Source organism: Falco naumanni, chromosome 9 (assembly GCF_017639655.2).
Source record: "Falco naumanni isolate bFalNau1 chromosome 9, bFalNau1.pat, whole genome shotgun sequence".
In the NCBI taxonomy this organism is placed as follows: Eukaryota; Metazoa; Chordata; class Aves; order Falconiformes; family Falconidae; genus Falco; species Falco naumanni.
The window spans coordinates 34,350,601-34,359,170 of record NC_054062.1 but is presented as its reverse complement, the minus strand read 5'-3'; positions in this window follow the sequence as shown (position 1 = coordinate 34,359,170).

Here is an 8,570-nt window from a genome sequence, read left to right as displayed (position 1 = left end):
ACAGTTCAGGTAATAATTTTGCTGCTGAAAACACAGGGAGAGCCCTGCCAGTAGTACCTCTGCTGCTGAACAGCTAACAGGCTTCTGGTTTACATTCTTGCCTTTCATCCACTTCCTCTAATTTCCTGTAGGGTTTGGTTTTTTTTTTTTACATAAAATGACCTAACTTCATGTCTACCACTACCTTTGACTTTGTGAACCCCATCTGGAAGTTGCCATGGTCTTCCCACTGACACACAACAAGAGCATCTACCACCACTGGGATCACCAGCACATCCTCCTCCAAGCCTCTTTCCAGTCCCGCCTGCTCTCTCCCAGGAAGGGCCACCTGATGCCATGTGTGTCCTCTTACGGCTGCAAGAAAAGCAGCTGCATAGGAGCACAACATGCAGGTCCCCAGGACTGCATTCAATGGAGACAGGTGATCTGCTTGCCCATACCAGCCACATCTCCCCATCACCACAGCAATGCTGCTCTGACTTCAGATATTCATCAGGAGACCACAAACACAGCAATTTTTACCCTTGTACCTCACAAACATGAGGTCCAAGCAGGGAGAAGAGGGGAGAGAGAAAAAGCACAGCACTGGACAGACAACAAGATGACTTACCCAGAGAGACCAGCCCCAGTAGCAAGAGAAGCAGAAAATTGCCAGCAGCAGCGTGATGCTTCATGGCTCCTGTCAAAGAAGAAAGGCAGCGTCAAGTCCAGTGCTTTATGAATATTACCTTGTCTTCCCAAAGCAGGCTCAGGGATGCAACCCTGCTCCAGCTTGGACCTTAGAGAAATCCCTTTTTGTTGGGATCGTGCATGTCCTTGCACCCAGGAGATGAACATTTTGTTGACTCTTTGCTTTTATACAGGGCACTTCACCCCAAGAGTGCTGCCACCATCACATTCCTGGTTCATGCAGCCCCAACCATCCTCTTGGCAAGCGCCAAATTGAAATCATGATTAGCCTGGCATAGGTGATACACTTTGGAAAGTGGAAAATAAAAAATGTATTTGCTCAACTTGTGCGAGGGGATAAGGCACAGCGATCTCTGCGGTCAGGACTGGAGCAGAAGCAGCCCCAGCTGAGACAAGCTGCTTGAGCATCGCGCAAGATGTTGAGGGTAAGGAAAAGCTGCTGCAAGCCAGGAGCAACACAGCAGCGAGCCATCAGGACTGGGATTGTTTTGGCAGAGCTGCGTGGGAAGCTTGACCCAGAATCACTGAAGAGGCACCAGGATTTCAGAGGACAACGCATAACTCCTCAAACCTCTCAAACCACCCGGGTGGCTGCAAAACAGGCACTGTGAGAGCACTGGAAGCAGACGGGCTTGCAAATGTGCCTGTATCCTACTCTGCCTCTCAAATTTCCCTGGCTTCACATTCACCACAACACATGACTCCTCACAACAAGGCAAAAAGAATAAAACAGTAACAGGGAGCCGCTTAGCACAGCCACATCCTCGCGTGGTTTTCAGATCGCTAAAACCCAAGTTCTTCCTGAGCCAACCCCACAGAACCTCAAAGTCCCGCTTTGCATGGGATATTTTAAAACATTTCATCCTGGAGGCAAGTATAAATCATGTGTGTTAGACACAGTGTACAGGCACAACGGACACCCCCAGGCAGCGCTCTCAGAGCCTGAAGCAGACAGAACATCTCAGTGACCCATCCCTGAAGCTCTCTGTATTTCTGCAGGTGCTGTGAAAGGCGTGGGGCAAGGGAACATTTTCCTACCAGCTCAGCACATCCACACAGCAGCAGACCCAGGAACACGAAAAGCAGAGAGCATATGTGACAGCAACAGAGATGAACCCATCGTTAAAAGCATAAGCAGCTCCCACTTGAGATCTGAGCACTGACCTGAGCCGTGAGGGCTGAAATGAGCAATAAATCACACCTCCCTAAGTAGTTTACCAGCCTAAGTAGGGACTTGTTACTTTCACAAGTAGTCACACAGGCTTTTCGTTCACCAGTGCTCACAGCACTTTGAGAACAGACCACTAAACAAACAGACCTGAATAAGCTGTTGTGATGTGCGATTCCCACTTAGGGAACACCCAAAGAAACAGTTCACCCCTAAACCCAGGGTACCACCTTCACCCACCATCACTCCTCACTTGCCCCAAAAGCAGCAGCTCAGCCTTCCCTTTACAGCACCCAGGTCTACACACACCAACTGCAACACCAACACGGAGTCACCCCAAAGCGTGGCACTGTCCTGGCACAGGCTGCAGCTGCGACCCCAGCTAAGGGCAGAGGGGTCCGCACCCCATTACCACCCTAAGGGATGCGTGGGCACCCCGCAGGGTGGTCCTTACCTCTGCTGGGGAGCCTGCACCCCAGCAAGAGCAAGTAGATGCTCCTAAAAAAGCTTCAAAGCAGTAGCTACATATGTTTTACTTTTACTATTAGATATGTCAGAAAAGACAGTTCATAACAATTCTGTCACCATGGAAAGGACCCTAATTCTAATTGCTTCAGCTACTTTGCCACAAAAGGGTCTCTGGGAGGAAAAGGTCTGCACCTAGGAAAGAAAAAAGGTGCTGTGGTCTTCTCTGTGCCTCTTTAGGAAATTCAGCACAAGCCTGAGAAGACATTTGGGATCAGTGCTGCCTAACTTTCAGGCGTATCATGCCAATCTCCCAAGAAAACAGACAGGGCAGGACAGTTTAATCCTCTACCCCCCTGACCAGTTTTTGACTTCTGTGTGTTTGGTGTCAGCAGAGCATCCAAAAACCCAGTTTCTAAACAAAAATTACTACTTTCCCAGGAGCCAGGCATCATATCAGGCCCTTTAAATCTTCAGATTCAGCTTGCAAAAGCAAAATAGAGTCTTCTAACAAAGAAAAACACCAAACCTCTCAATTTTCCCCCTGCTTTGATAGGTTTTGGGGAGGAAAAAAACTTGGACCTAGACAACGTTGCTGTTCAGGCCCCCACATCCCCCTGGCCAGCACCAAGCCCAGGGTGCAGAGCCAAAGCTCATCATGCTGCTGCCAGAGCGGATGCAATGGAGATGAGCAAGGCAGCCCAACCCCAAGCTCTTCCTTTGCCTTCTGCTGCACCAAAATGCCATCGAGGAAAACACTAACTTTCTTTTAAAACAGCACCGCTATCAACCCAAGCGAGCGGAAACATTTTCAGGCTTCACAGACCATGTTTAAAAAGCAACAGGGCAGTGGAAAAACAATTTACGTGATGTAGAAGTAAAGGCAGTTGAAAGCATCCCTTTTTGAGTGTCATGATAAATCTAAATATTGTATATTCCAAGTCAGTCACTTCATTATGTAAGTAATTGCCTAAAATGTCATTCTGATTTTGTCTGTCTTCATTAATACTGCAGCTCTTCACTGGTTCTCCGAGAAGGTTCACTCGAATATTGCAAATTTAGGAACGGGATTGAGAAATCTCTGGGGAGAACTTAAAAATTGTGACTAAGAGCATATTAAATTGCACCTTCTGCCTGAAAGAGGCTCTTTGTAGGAAGCATTCGGTGCAGTTTCCAGCATAATAATGTCTCTGGGCAAGTCATCTCTGGGAACTTAACTGTTGTCTCCTGGCTGCAAAAGTACTAATGTTAAACCAGAGATTTCCCAGTCTACTGGCAACCGCTCCCCAAGGCACGGGAAGTGGCAGACAGAACCACATTAAATGGTGATGGATGGGAACCGGAGGAGCCTCTACTACTGAAACACTGCTCTGCAAAGAAGTCTGGGGCTTGAAAGTTTAGGAACCGGGTCAGGTCAAGCAGAGTTTTTTCAGCCCACTTGCCCCAAATGTCTCCTTCCCAAGCCCTGGAGGTAGCTTTTTTAAGATCCCATCTGCTTGGCTACACAGATGGAGCCTGGCCAGCACATGCTCCAGTCCACAGCACACATTAATCCCAGTGAAGTTGGCAACGAGGCTCCAAGAGCCTTCTAGCATCTCACCTCCACGAAACACTGGAGTAGCAATGCTCCTGCTTCTCAGGCCTAGGCTACACATCACTCTCAGGGTGCTTACGCATCGGTTTCCAGGCTGTGCACCTGTATTGGTTATTTTTCAATGCACTGTTGGGGCACTTGCATGTGAGAATGGCTCGCACGCATACAAAACACATTTAATTGCCTGCATCAGAGCAGCGGCAGTGGCTTCTGTGAAGGCTGTGCCTTGTTGGCAGAGATGCTTTCACAATCAAGCTGCTGCTAGCATCTTTAATCACTCCCCAAACCCCTGGTCCCTCTACCCCCCACCCAGTCTTCCCTTCCCCAAACCGCACCACAACGCTTGCGCCTCAGAATTTATAGTGTCAGCCTCTCTGTTTGCTCTGTGCTGTTCCAGGAGCATAAAGAAGAAATGAAAGTGTAAATCAAAAGCATTTCCCAAAAGGCTTCTATGTGAGAAAACTGTATGCACCTTCCCAAAAAGCTCCTTCTCCAGTGATGCAGCACAAATGATGTCCCCCAAAGAGGGGAGCCCAGCAGCCAGCACTGCCCACCCACAACATTTGCACCCGAGTAGAAGTCCCTGAGATGCTACCAGGATCCCACCATGCAAGAGGCATCCAGCCACATGCTGGAAGACCCTTCTCCCCAGGGCATGCCATCTGTGCCCGCTATCCCTATCAAGCTGGCTACCTTGGAAGAGCAGCCCATGAGATGCTCCAACAAGGGCCACCACCAAATGTGCATCAAAGAAACCACCCCCACGATCCTCTTCAAAGCACACCGCTTGGCACCAACCCTCATGCCAAAACACAGCGGGCTGCAGGGGCACAGCAACTCCCGTCTCCCCAGCTTTTTCCATCCCTCTGCTCCTCAAATGGAAGCACCACCAGAAATTCACCTTTTCTTCTTCTTCTTAATGCTTCTTGGCCAGGTCTTTACAATAGGTAGGATTCAAAAGGAAAAAAGTAAAAGTTAATTTTTATTTTCACACACACATATTGGCATGAGCTATACACAAATCATAATTCCTAAAAATAACAAATTGCAGAACAGAGTAATCAGAAGTAAATTGATACTGATAAATAAGCTTTTCTTCCATGCGGTAGGTGGTTTATTTTAATCTAATGAGTTTTATATTTTCTGAGCTTTCAGATTCCATGATGAAGAGCCGTCCGCACTAGAATTACGAAGCACTTTGAAATATTGTAATTTTATGGCTCATTTTGTCAGGACTCTTGAAAATTAGATTTGTTCCCAGTGAAAAAAGTTGCCTTTTTTTTTCCTTCTATTCCCTGCAGTGAAGGAAAAAATTTCCTTGTTAAATACAGACTAACATATTTGTATGCATGTGGGGTGGGGGAGGATGGATGCGCACAGAACAGGGAGCAAAGGGGCACAGCTGCCACAACCCACCTAAGCCCTGAGACTGCTTGCAGGAGAAAAAGCGTGAGAGACACTCTCTCCCCTTCCTTCACCCCAAAAGCAAATCCAAGGTTGGAAATACAGGTTTTTTTCTCCCCACCCAGTTCAGGGGATACCCACAAAGCTGACAGCGAGTCTGAGCTGCTCTATGCATCCCAGGTAGCACCAACTGGTGGTATTTAAACCTTTCTTCTAGCAGGGAAAAAGCTAGAGCTGTTACTCGCTAACAACTAGTAACACCAAAGTTTCCCACATTTCCAGCAGTTTACTCCCATTTCAAAACAAGGAGAGGAGTGGAAACATTCTATTTCCTCTGTGAGAGGTTTGATTACCCATAGGAAACAAGCATTAGCTGCAAGATGACATTAACGCCTTGTTTAACCAGAAGCCCAAGACCAGAAGAAAATGTCATGTTTTAATTTCTCAGTCCACGCAGGAAAACTTTGTCTGGGTTGGAAGTGAAACTAGTTTTCCAAGTCACTACAAGTGTCATAAAATAATCCTCAGAACTACCCAGCATTAGCAACATGCAAACCCTCCACCACAGCACACCCCAACTGCGGTATGCCCGGGGAAAGTCATTTAGTGATACATACAAGTACAAGCATCCAATTCACTTCTTTATTCATGCAATATTAAAATAATAGCCTGGGAGCTTTGGGAAGGGGCCCCCTACTCTGCACTGCAGCAGTCCCACCCACCCCTCCACAGCCAAGGTAGCACCCTTCTTGGGTAGGTGGAAGAGGAGATAGCTGAGTTTTGGGTTTGTTTTTTGGTGGTTGATTTTTGTTGTTGGTTGGAGTTTTTTGGGGGGTGGGTGTGTGTTTGGGTTTTGGGGGGTTTGGCTTTGTGGTGAGGGTTTTTTTTGTGGGTTTTTTGGGTTTGTTTTTTGTTTTTTTTTTTTTTTTTTTTTTTTTGAGTGGGGCAGCACTGGCTCTACTGAGTCTCCAGCACAGGTTGCTACGATGCCCACGGTGACTAGCAACCATTTTCCATCACAAAGCCTCACTTAAGCTGGAACCACAGCTCCTAAATAAGAGGCAGACTGGGATGGGGTATGGAGACCAAGCTAACAGGCTCCTGGCTCTCTTGGTTCCTGGAGAGGCTGGCTGCACCAACACAGAGCCCAGCACAAGGACCCAACGCAGCAAAGGAGCAGCAGGGCTGCAGAGCAGATGCCAGCGTGGGATGAAAAGGTGGAAAAGCAGCCAACAGCAACAGAGCTTAGCTTAAAGAAAAAAAAAAAAAAACAACCAAAAACAGAAGGAAAAAAAAAAAGGAGGAGGGGGAAGGGTGGGAGTTATTGCCTTAGGAGGAGGTAGAAAGCTGAATTCAGTGAAGCGGCACATGCAGCCTGGTCTCAAAGACAGGAACCTCTCTCCAGACTCTTAAAAAGCAAGCACACAGAAATGGACAAAGTGGTAAAAGTGAAGATGCTGACAGCCTGACGCAAAGCCTGCTGGTGAACAGGAGGCCAGACACTTTCTTCTTGTGCCCTGCCTGGAAGAAGGAAGGCTCGCCTGCTGCCCGAGGCCGGGTGGCAGCCTGGCTGGACTTGCAAGCACCACCATCAGAACGATGGTTGAGAGGTGTACAGCATCCTCGGGCTCTGACACAACATTTTTGATTGAGTTTGTAACGCTGCCACGCAGCCTGTGCTTACATATCCTGGAGCACTCCTGCCTGCACTGCTTCAGATGCAAGCACGCAACTTCTGTTTCACTTACGGTTTTTAAAGGAAAAACAGAAGAGAAGACATCTGTGAAGTGAAATTAAAGAAAAAAAAAGCGTTCACCTAAATATTGCCCACTTCATTTACAGAATAATAAGCACACTTAACAGACATGCAGCAGATACCTACTGCTCCAGCCTTCTGGCTCAGGCTGTTGCCTGCTGCACAGGAGCAAAGCGGGGGGCTCGGCAGGGCTGTGCGCTTGCAGGGACACAGAGGGACCAGCCAGGCACCTCCCTCCTTGCCACACTCCGGTGCAGCTTTGAACACAAGCATCGCTTTTTTGCAGCAGCAGCAAGCACGCTAAGCTTCATTCTAAGAAGTACACCCGTAACAGCGCAAGCAACACAACGAAAAAAAATTCAGCATCAACTTCAAAAGCAAGACATCAACCACAAAACCAGGAGCTCTTGACAATCAGTAACCAAACTACGTTTCAAAGCCCTGCCACAGAAGATGGGTTACTTATCGAACTTCATCTTCCCGGGCAAACACTCATAGCAGCAGACACCACTCCAAGCCCCGTCAGCACAGGACCCCAGGTACGCGTGCACCCAGGATCTCACCCCGTCTCCAGCTACTCCTAAGCTCCAGGCTGGTTGCTTGCATCACTAAAAAGAAGCAACAAGGCTATTCATTCAGTCCTCTGGTAACTCAAACTGCAGGCTGGAAAGGTAGATCTTAAAAACCAGGGTGCTTTAGAAGAGTTTTTTTAAAAAAAAAAACACAACAAAAAACACCAACACAACCCAAACCAGGAAAAGAAAAAAATAAAATAAAAACTGACGACCCTCACACTGAGCAACCTGAGCTGCAAAAGCTCTCAGGCTATTTCTTGCCTCATCCAAATCAAGAGAGAAGTGTCCTTGCTGCTTTCACACAAAGCTCACTTAACTTTCAGCGAGAGGCACTTTGCTGCAACAGACCTTTTCAAGGCCCACTGGCTGTTCAAGCTAATAAAAGTGAGGCTTTGCCTGATGGAGCAACACCATGGGCACGCTGTGGCTAATCACTCGCTAGCTGAAATTTTAAGAGGGGGGAAAAAACAAAGTAGTAGAGACAGCAGAGGGAAAGGAAATGGGGCTACTTAGGAGGAACCCCACCACCACCGCAATCCCTTTATCCCCAAGAGCAGGGGATCAAACTGAAAGACAAAGGGATTTAGCAGAGATGAAGATATTTGAATTAATGACAGTAGTTCATCACTAGTGACAGGCTTGTTCATGCAAGCCCTGCTAGGACCCCAGATGTGACTAAGAACCCTCTAAGGTGTCCAGTCCCTCTGCTACGTGCCCTTTTCAAAGCTGCAGCACCCTGGGCACCAGCATATCCCCCTATTTCTATCAGGATTTTGCCCTCAGTGACTCTCTCCCCAACATACTCCAAGCAGGACATCTTTCTCCCCTGGAAAGCAGCTGTTATATCAAACACACAGATCAGGGCAAAGCAATTCAGGATAAGGACAGAAAAAAGCCTCATTGCAACTCTGGCTCTGG